Source organism: Arachis duranensis, chromosome 1, assembly GCF_000817695.3.
Source record: "Arachis duranensis cultivar V14167 chromosome 1, aradu.V14167.gnm2.J7QH, whole genome shotgun sequence".
NCBI lineage: Eukaryota > Viridiplantae > Streptophyta > Magnoliopsida > Fabales > Fabaceae > Arachis > Arachis duranensis.
In genome coordinates, this window is record NC_029772.3 from 31,751,706 (window position 1) to 31,766,563 (window position 14,858).

At 32.6% G+C, this 14,858-nt stretch overlaps 2 long non-coding RNA genes across 14 annotated transcripts; one reads left to right on the plus strand and one right to left on the minus strand.

The window, feature by feature from the left end:
* The first annotated feature begins 686 nt into the window (after positions 1-686).
* LOC107484429 (uncharacterized) lies at positions 687-3,347 on the plus strand. 13 transcript variants are annotated; one of them, XR_008006154.1, is made up of 12 exons: positions 687-778; positions 902-942; positions 1,208-1,358; positions 1,482-1,757; positions 1,859-1,962; positions 2,122-2,340; positions 2,427-2,529; positions 2,619-2,691; positions 2,779-2,827; positions 2,916-2,953; positions 3,049-3,201; positions 3,310-3,347. It is a non-coding gene; the product is annotated as an uncharacterized LOC107484429 (long non-coding RNA). The 13 variants fall into 13 exon arrangements; XR_008006155.1 differs by having other exon boundaries at positions 1,859-1,921; XR_008006153.1 differs by lacking the exon at positions 1,859-1,962 and having other exon boundaries at positions 1,482-1,577; positions 1,690-1,798.
* Positions 3,348-11,532: 8,185 nt separating this feature from the next.
* Positions 11,533-14,626, minus strand: LOC127741410 (uncharacterized). Its single transcript, XR_008002413.1, has 2 exons — positions 14,198-14,626; positions 11,533-12,064 (listed from the first exon to the last, which is right to left on the minus strand). It is a non-coding gene; the product is annotated as an uncharacterized LOC127741410 (long non-coding RNA).
* Between the last annotated feature and the right edge of the window lie 232 nt (positions 14,627-14,858).

Sequence of the window (14,858 nt, forward strand, 5' to 3'; positions counted from 1 at the left end):
TTACTTTCTACCATTTAAATTCCTGCTCACATTCCCAACTTTCCATTTAAGATTCTGCACTTTAATTTCTGTTATTTACTTTCTAGTCATTTAAATTCCTACATCTCAATCTCAATTCTGTTTAGGTTAACTAGCATATTCTTCTAACTAAAGTTGCTTGACCAATCAATCCCTGTGGGATTCGACCTCACTCTATTGTGAGTTTTACTTGACGACAATTCGGTATACTTGTCGAAAGGAAATTTGTTGAGAGACAAGTTTTCACGCATCAAGAACGACCATCGCTTGTTCTGCGGTGACCTAGGGAACAAGGTGAATGATGACGTTTTGTCGAAAGCCTTCACAAGATTCCCTTCATTTAACCTGGCGAGAGTTGTGAGGGGCATGCAATCAGGTTAGATTCGTTTTCTGATTATTGGATTTTTAGGTTGTTAAAATAGGATTAGATTAGGTTTTGATTCAGAATAGCTGAAAAATGTTTAAAATAGGATTTTTAGGTTGTTTTCTGATTAGTTAGATTTGAGACATTATTACATGAAATTGGTACATGAATGCAAATTTTTTGAACTCAAAATAGTTGAAAAGGTACTGCTTTTACAACCATGTTAAAATTGATGCTTGAATGGTGAGTAAAAGGCATCTTTTAAAAATTGGAAGTATCCTAATTGCGTTTTATGTTTCAATGACAGCATGGATATAGAGATGGTCGTCTTGAGGAGGTAGTTCTGCGACATCTTAGAGCTGCAGATGGCGATACAGTGATTGCCAAAGATATCAAGTTGCTTTTGTGCTCCTTTATTATTCTATAGTTTTTGTCCTTCTGCTTTCTGACTTTAGATTCCTTTCTATTATGTTTTTATTCATTTACTAACTAAATACCAATTCTTTCTAACTTTTATAGCTAATTGGTAGAAGTCATAAATTAGCTACAGAAGTAATAAGGTTTCTACTTTCTACTGATTTGTTTAAATGTTCTTATTTCTTGAAAACAATTGAACTTTGATGTCGTCATCATTGCCTAGTTTTCCTTTGATGGCTTTTTCGGTTAATTGTATATTACTTTGATTTGGAACTCTGTATTCTTAAATAATTGGTTCATTTAGAATTTTCATATGTGTGTACTCCTTAATGCTTAGCCTTTCTTCTTAAAATGTTCTCCTAACTTGTCTGAAGATTGGGATTTTGTGGTGTTTATTGTTTATTCTAGTGCCAAGCTTGTGGACCTTGCTCTTGAATTTGGAAAAATTTATGAAGGAGAAGGCTTCAAGTACATACAGAAAAGTTTTGCCAATGGCACATTGCATCTCATTGGGTTATTGAGTGATGGTGAAGTCCATTCCCGACTTGATCAGTTGTAGGTGAGGATTGGGGGGTTGGAACATTTATAAGGAATTTTAATCTTTTATTTTCTTTTTGAAGTTTTTTTTGTACTAATTCAAGCAATTGCGAACTAGTAAGTACTAATAGATGCCATTATGCAGGTTCGGTTACACAAACTCTACATGCCAGGCTTACACAAAGACTCTGAATTATCCAAACTAGTACAGTAGTACCACCGTTATCCAGTGATGAACCAAGTAGATAAGCCACCCCCACCACTCATTTATTAATATCTTATCAACAGAAATATGAAAATTTTTTTAAAGGAAAATTCTTCAATAAATTTAACTAAATATTCATTGATTGCAGTGAATATCACTGGAAATGCTATTTATGATCCCATAGGCTCAATCGTAGTTGGCAACTTACTTGGCATGGTAAAGAGGCTCAGTAGGCAGTAATTTCTCTACCATCTGATGTAAGAGACACAAATCTGAAATTTATTTTCACATGATTTTATGCTGAATTGACCATGCAGGTAGCCATATTTCTTATCCAGAGAAATCGACATGCTTTAATTGACAGAGCTATGGATGACCATGTAAATTTATTGCTCGCATCTCGTATTGGTTAACATAAGATGTGAGACTTAAAGAAGATCTAAACGTAGCCTTAAGTTAGTTAGAAGCTTGCTGACTTGGCATGGGATGTTATACATTTAGTTGTATGATAGCCATGTTCCTTCAGCACTAATATCTTCTCTTTTCCTTCTGTTTTGCTTTTTAATTTTGAAATATACAGGGTGATTACATCAAAGAAGGCCAACTAATAGGGTATCTGGATCAGTTTGGCACTTCACTTCCTGTTAAGGTGATTTTTCTTAGCCTCTTTAATTGTGAGTAATTTTGAAATGTCTACTTCCTACTGACCATTTTTCTTTTTATCTTTTTTTGGGTTAAATTTAATTGTGAGTAATCACTAAGCCTCACAAGTTCCACTACATTAGAGCTCAAGCTTCAGGTGATTCAAATAGAACTGTTAGATACATAATATGGTTTGTGTTAATGATCACTAATATGAATGTTAATGTTTATACTCTATACAAGGTTCAACAAAAATTGAGGGGATTCCTGAGAAAACAGATTTCAAGGATGATAACTTAGTATATTTTGCTGGTGCTACTGGTAGAGTTGGTTCAAGAACTGTTAGGTACATTTGTTAGTACTTTTCAATTCACTTGTTCTTTAAGAAGAAATTTCTTTTCTTTAAAATGCTGACTAGTGATAGTTTCATTTTAGAGAGCTTATAAAACTTGGATTTAAAGTAAGAGCTGGAGTGAGGAGTGCTGAGAGAGCTGGTCCACTAATCAAGGTACAAGTTCTATTTTATGAACAAGATTTGGTATCCATTAGTGCTTGATATGAAAAGGATGTGCATTAAGATATAGAACATATGCAGAGTGTTGAGCAAATGAAGCTTGATGATGGAACAAGTGGAGGGAGTCAAGGTAAGACAAGTGAGCATTAATGAAATTCTTTCTGATATTATCATATTTTAACAAGAAGTTCAAACTCATAACCTAACACTATCAACAGAAGACACTTTATTTGGGGGTCAAGTATCAAACCATCAGGTGCTTAACATGTAAACTTTTGTGCTGATTTCAAATTTTGTAAAACTAGTCCTGTGAATGACAGAGACAAAGTAACAAATTCTGTTTCATGGTAGGTGGCAGAACTTATGGCAGTCATGGCCAAGAACCCTGATCTTGCATATTGTAAAATAGTGGAGGTAGTAGCAGAGACAACTACACTGCTGGCTCCCACGAAGGAGCTTCTTGCAAAGATATCATCTCAAAGACCTTATATTTCTTCACCAAAGGTATGTCCTTTCTTATATTACAAGTTATGATAAAGAAAAAAATTTACCTCACTGCTATAACTATACTAAGCTATAATTTATGATTCATTGTTTATTGTGATTATGCAGAAACCGGGTGTTGCAGCCGTTAGTAATCCAACTCCCTCAGAACCTGCCATTGCCACAGCCTCTGAGAAGGAAACTACACAACCAAAATCGGTTGCAAAATAGTCACTTTCGCCTTATACTGTGTAAGCCTAACTTGGATAGTTATTAACTGTGAATTATTAACTGTCATCTTTTATTATTAGTATTTTATTTGGATCAATCCTAATGGTTTAATACTTGAATTGGGCTAGTTAATCTAAGTGTTCTATTTCATGTATCAATACTTCAATAGCAGAAAGGAAAAATAGAACTGAGTGATGTTTGTCAAAAAGAGAGTGTATGTGTATGTGTGTAGCAATGGTAAGTACCTTGTTTTTGTTTTTTTCACTTTAGTGTTAAAGACTTAATGAGTTCCCAAATCTAATGAACAAAGGAGAACCCTTTAGAATGACTGGCTTACATCAGAAGGTAGTTGAATATATTCTTTTTGATTCATTTATTATTTTAAGATATATTTCACGATGCTTCTTTGTTCTTTCTATGTTTATTTTTTTTGGTCTGTCTCTCTCGCTCTTCTCTCTTTCTCTCTCTATATATTATATGAAAGTGATGTTCTTGTTCTCTCATTATTCTTTTGTTAAATTTCTCTGAAGTGAGTTGCCCCATTTCTACTAGTGTATTGTATAGCTTATTGGCTGATTGAAAATAGCTTAATTGTTCTTAGTTGGGATCTATGAAAATCATTACTCCTTGCATTCTATATTAGAATTGTTCCTAGTCCTAATCCTAGAAATTTATTTTGCAACTTCTAAAAATTTTTGTTGGAAGTCCATGAATTAAAATATATAGAAGGCTAGATTTTTGTATTTTCAACTTTTGAATTGAGAACTAATTTACTAGTTTCATTTCATGGCAAATTAGTTCATTCATATGGTCCCTTTAAGCTGCTGGAAGCACCCCACAACTGGTGGCAAGAAACATGAGCACCTGAAATTGCTTCTGTGCAGATTGAATGGAGTGTCAGGGTGGCTACTTGTTAAGGAATGTTGATTCTGCTCGTGTTTCAATCCCCAACACCTTTTACTGCTATGTACTTTTACTGACATGCAGTACTTTGAAATATCATGCAAGAAGTGTAGCCCTTTTCCAATTGCATTAAGAGATATAAAGCAACACGACATTACTCAAAGCATGTGCGGGATACTAGTTGATTGGCTTGTAGAGATTTTCATAATGTAATTTTTCTCATATAATACAATGTTATGAATTATAGCTGATAAATTTAGTATGGTTGGACAATACATTGAGGATTATAGTTGATGTATTAATACACTTCGTTTATGTTTTGATAATACGATGAATTTGTTTATTTTTTGAAATATTATAAATATTTGAATACAAATTAGATAAAAATTTGTATTAAATTTATATTTATTTTGTATGAAAACAAGTTTATTTTGTAATTGAAAAAATAAAAAAATCCTATTTTACCTTATAGACGGATTTACAGACGGATCTACTGTCTGTAATAAGAGTGTGAGATGATTTTCCAAGGCTTAAATTACAGACGGAAAATTTGTCAAAAAATCCGTCTGTAATTATAGACAGAAAATCTGTCTGTAATTATAGACAGAAAATCTGTCGGAAAATCTGTCTGTAATTACCGACGAAAAATCCGTCGGAAAGTTCGTCGCCTTCAGGAAATGGATGGAGAATTTACAGAGGGAAAATCCGTCGGTAACTGGTAAAAATCCGTCGGTAATTTTTCGATGGAAAAAAATCCGTCGGTAAATAATTTCCGACGAGGCTTTTACCGTCTGTAATAAAGACTAAATCTGTCTGTATTAATCCATTTTCTAGGAGTGGATAGAATTAACATGAGTATATTTTATCATTAAATAAACAAAGTTAATGCAAAATAAAATTACACGTAAAGAGAAAAAAAGAGTTAAAATATCCAAAGTGATAAAAAGATTATTTTTACAATTATATATATATATATATAGAAGACTATAAAACAATAAACTTTGAACTAAATTAAATTGCATTTATTATTATTTGAAAGGGTAAGAGAGAGAGCTGTAGAGAAAATATTTGTATATTCAAGTTGTGTAAAATGATACAATATAAAAGGAGATTTACAGGTGTAAGAGAATCAAAATAATAAAGATGTAATATCCTATAATAAATATTCAGATATGTTAAACAATGCTAATTGATCTAATTGATCCTAATTAGTAATTATACTCTCGTATCTCTCCTCAAACTCACTTGAGTTTGAAACTTATTTAAAATAACTAAATAAAAAAATGCATAAACTGATAGAACGGGTGCAGACAAAACTACTTAAAGAAAGCGCAGACATAACTATCGAAAAGAAGCGTAGATGGAACTACCGAAAGGAAGCGCAGACGGAACTGCCACAAAGAAACACAAATAGAACTTCTGGAAGAAAGTGCAGACAAAACTGCCGGAAGAAAACGCAGATGGAACTGCTGGAAGAGTACACAGACGGAATTGCCGGAAGAGAATGCAGATGGAACTGCCGGAAGACTGTTGAAAAGTGACAAAGTGAAAGAGATGACAAATTATCGAAAGGTGACGAAAAACATATGATTTTTCCATGAGAATTAGTAAGTAGTTGATGTTTGGATGAGGTAATCGGTGAGGTCAGAAAAGCATTAAAACATTGACAAAAGAAAAAGAAATACTTAGAAATAATTAGCTATATTTTCTTAAAAATACTTAGAAAACACATTAGTAGTAATGATACTTGAAAGTGATGAGATTATAAGAAGAACTATGATTAAACCTAAGAAAACAAGAAATTAAAGCAAGAAAACGTACAAAAGATGCGAATGCATCAAGGTCGAACCTTAAAGACATAGTTCTTAAAATCATGGATTGAATCATAAAAAATAGAGAATACATTCCTTCCCTCAATAGCTTGGAAAGAAATCCAATGCTATTTTTTAGAACTAAATGGTTTAGTAAGCTGGAAAATGTAAAAGAAAACTTTGAAAGACAATGGAAGATCAAGCTCCTGACTAACTAGCTGATAAACTTTTATGAAACCCGAGGAGTTAGGATGAAGTTGAGAAGTGAAAACTCTATAGATACGAAGGATCTCCAACCCAAAGTCGGTAAAAAGAATATTCACCCCCAACCTAGTGAAAAAGCATTCATACATAAACATGAAATGACACTTCGATTTATCAAGTCGGGGAAATAAAATCCTATTCTCAAGGTCATGGGCCATATCTCATACTTCTCTTTATCTTCTCTCCCCATACAAAGCTTATGCTACCTAGAAATGTCTTTATATACTCATTCTCAACTACAGAAACAGCGTAAAGAACAATAACGTCTACCCAATCTAAGTCGGAAGGAACCTTAGTAGACATGCTGAGGACTACTGAGCGAGACATAAAGAGTTATACTTACAAAACAAAAAGAAAGTTGTCACCATACAAAATCATGAGCTACAAAGCAGGAACAACAACACAACAAACAAAAGGGGTTGGACCATCCTCACGAGTGGGACTTCAACCTGATCTACTATGATGCAAAATGATGCCATTACTCAAAACAAAAATGGCACCATTTGGAGACAAGATAAAATTCCCAAAATTCAACAATAAAGACACTAATTCAGGTTTTACTAGATTTTACAAACATTTTCTACCAGATTCTATAAATTCTTGCAAACGATAATGAAGGTTCACGATAACCAAGATAATAAGCAAGAATGAAAAAAGGTAGAAACTTCTACGAACAAATAGTAAGATCCCATATTTGCAAGAAAACAAGAATATTAACGCAACATAAAGCTATACCAAATAACATCAACCAACAATGAAAAAAATAGATAAAGAAAAAGAAAAAAATCAACTTTCTCAAAGAAACAGGAGGAAGAAACTGCGATGGCAACGATGAATAATCTTCAAATGTCAAACTGGAACTGATCTCCAAGATAGAAAAATCTTAGAAAAAGGTTAATCGAAGCAAATAACAAAAAGGTTTCGAGAGAAATGATGCAATATTTTAGAAGTTGAAGCCAAAAAGAAGAGAAAGTAATTGTGGTTTTATAGTCACAGGGACAAAATGATACATTTACCCTTCATTTAATGACAGGAACGGTTACCAAAGTAACTAAAAAGACGTGCGAATGGTTACGAGAAGACGTAACGTTCAAATTCAAAAACACATCGAGTACCCGACCTAGCTCAAAGAGAAATGGTATACCCGACGTGATAAGATGAAGGCCGAAAGAAATCAAGACCGACTTTAGAATGCTTAAGCCCAAACCAATGAAGTTCGGCCTCAAGCAAGGCACTGTTCCTACCTTGACCCGTTACCTAGCTAGGCCCAAAATGAATAAAATCCAAATCTACAGACACTAGTCAAGCCGACACCCACCCGACCTCATAGAGGTTGGACATAACGAACGTGAGTTCAATTCTACTCATTTAAATACCAACCCATACCATAACTTCTATCCATCTAAACGGGATATCTCAACAAACTTCCTACCAAAAGGGAGCAACTAATCCACCATCAAAGGTGGGGCTATTCAAAAAGCGATTATTGACTCTACATTACACTTATAAATACCCTAACACCCTCAGGTATTTTTCGAATTCAAATCTACTAAAAACCTGCCTAAAACCCTTGTTAACTTAAGTATTGGAGCCCCTTACAAGTTCCACCTCCCACCTTGTCACGAGGAACTCAAACGGCGGCACCTTGACACCAGAAGACTTCAGATGCTACTCCAAAAGGAGTCTGGACCTAACGTTCAGACCCAAATTGATTCGTTTCAAGTCATCCTCGGAACAGCCCTAATTCTAGGGATCTCTATTCTATTTTCTTTTATTGTTGATACGGTCGTTACAAATCCTATGTCATAACTCGGCATTACACACCATAACTTGATAGTTACGTTATAACTCGGGGTTATACGTTACAATCAGACTCAATGGACTACATTCTGGAATAAAACTGTCTGACCAGGTATTTATTACTTATTAAATCTAGTAACTGCTCATCAATTCAGGTAATCAACAAGAACGTAACTGATCTATCTTACTTCACCTATAAAGGTATGATGTTTTATCCTCAACAAGGATACGCTGAATTCTCAGTACTAACTTAAGTATCGGAGTGCCTTTTGTAGGTACACTCCCCCTTTATTCATACTCTCCGTGACGTGATATCTCTCTGGACGAAGAGCTCGGATCATCCCAGCTTATAGCTCGGCGTTGGAGACAAAAGCTCGGTGTCAAATCCCTTAGCCGAGGTCACGTCCAGGTTATCCACACAAGAACAATTGGCTCCCACCGTGGGGCCTCGAAATAAACACCATTCTTTCTATAGGCTCCATTTCCTTCCAATGGCTTCAAACTTACCTGTGTACCTTTGTAAACAAAGGTCATATAGTAAATCATTAAGGCCCGAAAAAGGCCGATCTATATCTGTTTTTCTGATCTATATCTGTCATCTCTATTTTTCAACTTATATTTGTTATATCTATTTGCCCATCTATATCTATTTTTCTGATCTGTATCTGTCATCTCTATTTTTCAACTTATATATGTTATCTCTATTTGCTGACCTATATATGTTATATCTATTTGCCGATCTATATCTGTTTTTCCAATCTATATCTGTCATTTCTATTTTTCAATTCATATATGGTATATCTATTTGCTGATCTATATCAGTTATCTCTATTTTTTGATTTATATCAGTTATCTCTATTTGCCGATCTATATATGTTATCTCTATTTGCTGATCTATATCTGATATCTCTATTTTTTATTTATATCTGTCATCTCTATTTTTTTATTTATATATGTTATCTCTATTCTCTGATTTACATCTGATATCTCTATTTCCTGATCTATATCTGTCATCACTATTTTTCGATTTATATCTGTTATCTCTTTGCCGATCTATATCAGCCATCTCTATTTTCCAATTTATATCTGTTATTCTTATTTGTTGATCTATATCTGTTATCTCTATTTGCCAATCTATATCTGTTATCTCTATTTGCCAATTTATATCTGTTATATCTATTGGCCGATCTATATCCATCATCTCTATTTGCCAATCTATATCTGTTATCTCTATTTTCCAACTTATATCTGTTAGATCTATTTGCTGATCTATATCTGTCATCTCTAGTTTTCGATCCATATCTATCATCTCTATTTGCCGATCTATATCTATTATCTCTATTTGCCAATTTATATCTGTTATCTCTATTTGCCAATCTATATTTGTTATATCTATTTTTCGATCCCATATCTATCATCTCTATTTGCCGATTTATATCTGTTATCTCTATTTGCCAATTTATATCTGTTGTATCTATTGAATGATCTATATCTATCATCTCTATTTTCTAATTTATATCTGTTATCTCTATTTGTCAATATATATCTATTATCTCTATTTGCCAACCTATATCTGTTATATCTATTTGCCGATCTATATCTGATTTTCTGATTTATATCTGTCATCTCTATTTTTTGATCCATATCTATCATCTCTATTTGTCGATTTATATCTGTTATCTCTATTTGCCAATTTATATCTGTTCTCTCTATTTGCCAACCTATATCTATTTTTCTATTTTCAAATCTACATCTATTATCTCTGTTTTCAGATTAATATCAATCATTATCTGAGCTATATCAATCATTATCGTGTCTATATCAATCATTATCAGTCATTGTCAAATCTATATCAACTATCATCAGATCTATATCAACTATTTTTCGAACTATGACTATCAACAATCTTCAATCAATTATCCATTTGCGATAATTCTTCAATTCAAAGTCGCATCGTTTACACATACGCAATCGCGATAATTCTTCAATTCAAAGTCGCATCGCTTACACATGCACAGTCAAACTCAATCTTCAATCAAATCACCAAACAAAGGTGAACCAACCAATATCGCGATAATTCTTCAATTTAAAGTCGCATCGTTTACACATGCGCAATCAAATTCAATCTTCAATCAAATCACCAAACAAAGGTGAACTAACGCAATATTCTCACCCAACCAATTCATTTTTATCAAAATCATCTCAGTAACTATTCAAATTAACTATTCAGTCCCATGAAAAACCTTAACTATTGCATCTATTAAATCAATGGTTCAAAATTACATTGAAAAAAATCAAAGGCACAATTAATGACAAATACTACTACATTTTTCAATACACATTAACTTCAAATAACGTCTAAAATTCAAAAGATTTTATTCCTTCTTTTAATAAAGCATCTTGAACTGGAGACTCCAAGGCTAAGCCATTGGCCGAGTTATGAACTCACTGAAGCAGCCGACTTATAATACATTAAAAGCTTAACCTGCTTAATTAAAATGCATTTTCAGCCTACGCTTGGGAGCTATGATACGGTCGTTAAAAATCCTATGTCATAACTCGGCATTACACACTATAACTCGGCAGTTACGTTACAATCAGACTCAACGGACTACATCCTGCAATAAAACTGTCTGATAATTATACTACTAGAAATAGGGTTTTTTGGACAAATTTTGAGACGAAATTGAAATAAATTTTGAACAAATTACAAACAATTTTTTTTTCAAACAAATTTGGGACGAAATTTTTTTGTCCCAAAAAGCCTTGTTGCTAATTTAAATTTTGTCCGAAATTTTTTTCAGACAATTTTGTGACAGATTTCGAATAGGCATTTATCTGCTAGATTTCTAACTATTACGATGTATTTTAGACGAATTTCAGACAGATTAGTCAACATAAAGACAACGTATTTTAAACAAATTTCAAACATAAAAATATTAATTTTTAGACAAATTTCAAACAAAAAATATACTTTATTTCAGACAAATTTCTATTGAATTTAGTCAAATATAACAAATTTTTTTCGAACAAATTTTAGACAAATCAAATATTTCTTTTCAATTAAATTTCAGACAAATTTAATTTAAAAGAATTTACGTATTTGAAACAAATTTCATACAAAACAAAAAATATTTTCGCACAAATTTTCTACAAATTTAATATAATATTTCAAATAATTTTCACACAAAATAATTTGCTATTTAATAGATAAATATTTTAGAAAATAAATTGTATTTGGTCTGCTTTCTATATTAACACCATCATAATCATTTTTTTCATATTACATCATCCAAATTCTAAACACATAATAAAATCATGAAAAAGTTAATTACCATAAAAGTGTTAAAAAAATATTTATTATTAAAATACTTTTGTCCATAAATGTAATCAAACTAAAATAAGAAAAAAATACTTAAACTAAAACAAAGAAAGCTTTTAAAAAGGTCAAATATCATGAGTAAAATAAAATGTACTAACTAAATCACCTAAAAATTTCTTAATCTAAATCAGAAAAAACATATACTCCAAATATCAATCACTCATGTTATCATCACTAGAGCCTGTCCCAAGCTCATCTTCCGTAGGATCAGACAAGGTTGAAGGAAGTGGCAGATTCAACTTTTTATACAAAATATGAATTGTCTTTTCAGTAGAACCAATTCTTTTCTGTTGAACTTTTAGTTGACGTCCTTGATCTTTTAACTTGTGCTCAGCATCATTCAACTTGATCTTTTGCTCTTCATTGATCATTTCTTGCTCCTTTGCCTTTTCTTTCCACATGTGAAATTCTTGCTCAATATTTAGATTGTTTTTTGATGTCTCTCAATAATTTCTGGAATCCAACTTTGAAGAGAGATCTAAACCAAAAGAACCTAAAATAGAATTTTATAAACAATATTATATAAAAAATATACTAAAGGAAGTATAAAAAAATTAAATATACTAAAAAATAATATTATAATTTAATATTATATTTTTTTAGTAATTAACTAATTATCTATCTAAAAGTAATTTTAACTAATATGATCCAAACAATTTTATTCTATCAAAATCAATTTTAGTATAGAATTGCCAAACATAAATCATACTGGCACAAACTCACTTCTATCTAAAATCAATTGTACAAAATCATTCTAAATCATTCTAAAATCACTCCAGTTTGACCAACTCTAATCCAAACTCACACTTAGTAATATCATTCTAACCCAATAAGTTTCTCCTAGTTTTTCGTTACCAGTTCTAACAAGGCAGCAACATGGTTCATTTACAAGCACTCAATTCAACCAAAACAATAATCGCAACACAGACATACTCAAAGTAAATCCAACCATTAAACTATAATCACAATAATATCAACGACAATTATAATTCATAGTCAAAAACCAAAGTCAATTACATCAAATAATCACATAATAAAACGCTAGGTGTTTTTGCAATAAAATTCCAGTCATAAATACCTTTTTACTCATTTCTTTATTAGAATGCATGATTATGCCGTAGTCTTCACTAAAATATGTGAAAAGAAGCCATACAAAGGATACAATCAAAAGGTTATATATGATAAAAGCTATTTTAACAAAAGCTAGATTTATTATATTCTTTGATAGACACAAATCTATGGCTTTTGCGAAAAGCATTAGTGTTGTAGTGGTATTTTCCTTACTATTGGTAATAGCAATGGCCCAAAGCTGCAAGGTTAGAGCACCGTACCTCCCCGGGTGAGTAATGAAACACATACTAAAGCCGATGCATTGAAGCACACTTTTTTATTTTTAATATTAATCGTTTTAGATGTTTGTTATTCTTATACCTTTTTTTAAAACTTAATTTTAGATGTTAAGAAAAATACAGAGAAACTAATCAGATGGTATTATAATATATTTTTGGTATAACCTATTAATTTGAGCCCTATTAACCTTTTAACATACTGGTTGTTACATGATTTTATCCAGCCAGTGTTGTCACACCAGATGTTATAAGTATGAAAACCAATGCTTGGTTTTCTTCTCTCATCAAGGGTAAGGAGTTATCCAAGAATCTGCCCGGTGTTATTGGCAAAATTTGTCCTGTAGATAGTGCAAGACTAGAAGGTGTACCATTACAACGAAAATCAGCAAAAGCCAGCAGGAGTAATAATAGTTCATGTTCAAAGAAGCCACGAATATCACAATTAGAAGATTTTACTAGCCCTAGTGAGATTGAGGAGTCAAAGGATAGGTCTGATAAGCTTCGATTGCAGAATTTGAAGTGTACTTCTCCAAGTATTTTCTCCTTAAATAAACTACCAATTACTTTCGTATCTTTAAGCAGTTAACTTTTTTCCTTGACTTTATTTTGGTATAGATAAAATCCAAGTATCAAAGCAGAAGAGCAATGCTAGCAAGCGTAGTAATAGGAGGAACTTTAAAATCCCATCAGTTAAGTCAAAATTTGAGTAATCTATATATGAAGACGGGTGCATCCATGTTTAGTTCTGCCTGTGGAGGGAACAACTTTTTTGGTATGTAATTATTAGGCCTATTGTAGTCTTTCTTTATAAAGATCCTATAGTTACCCATCTTCATAAAATTAATGTTTTCTTGTATTTATTTACTATGCATCCTACATATACACATTGTGATTGGTCAAAGTGTTTATAGCATTAACAAGGAGGCATTAATTAACCTACCTATAGTTGTCTTGTTGACTGTTTGAATCTTGAATTTTGAAATCAGTATTGTTTTGCTTATGTTCGCCACTCAAAGGCATTTTATAAATGTTCTTTTCTTTCCACTTAGTGAACTGTAGAGTCATCTATCTCAGTTCTGTTTTCAATTGCATTTCTTATTTCTAAGGCAACATGTTCTGCAAACATATCAAAACTATAGCCCTACCAATACAATTTTATATGTTCAACGAAAATACCTAATGTTTTATATCTAACATAAAGCTTCCCTTAACAATCAAATTAACAATGAAGAAAGGAAATTATCAATGAACAAAGCTGAGAAAGAAACACTACTCACAAAAATTAGAACCTTGCAGAAGACGCACAAAAAGAAGAGGAGGCACGAACAATCAAGCGAAGGGGTGGTGTCTGAGGCTGGTAAGGGCGCAGGTTTTGAGAACGGCGAAGGCAAACACATGCAGGAGGCGGAGCGGTTGTTCGCAAGTGAAGGCTGGTACCTGGGAGTGCGATTGATGATGGTGGAGGTGGTCTGAGGTGCGAGATTGGAGGTTGGAGTGGTGGATGTCTGAGACCAGAGACAGGAGGCAGAGCACGAGCGGCCAAGCACGAGCGGCAACGCACAGACAGAGGCAGAGCACGCAGAAGGAGCGCGAAGCACGAGCGGCAACCACAGTCCGGAGGCAGAGCACACAGGACCCTAAACCCGAAACCAAAAAAAAGTTTTGAAACAAGGTTTGGTTTTTGACAAGGTAACCTAAGTAGCTATAATACGAGGGACTGGGAGAAGGCACTCAAAAACTAATCCCCTGAAACTAAAAGGCGGTCTTGATAAAATTTTTATTTTTGGCGCAAAGTGAAATTTAATAAGTGGCATTGAAATAACTATGTATAGCAAATTTTTTAAAATTAAAATTAAATCTAATTTTTAATATCAAATTAAAAAAGATAAAATTACAATAAAAATATATTCAATAAATTATAAAATAGAATATTGATAT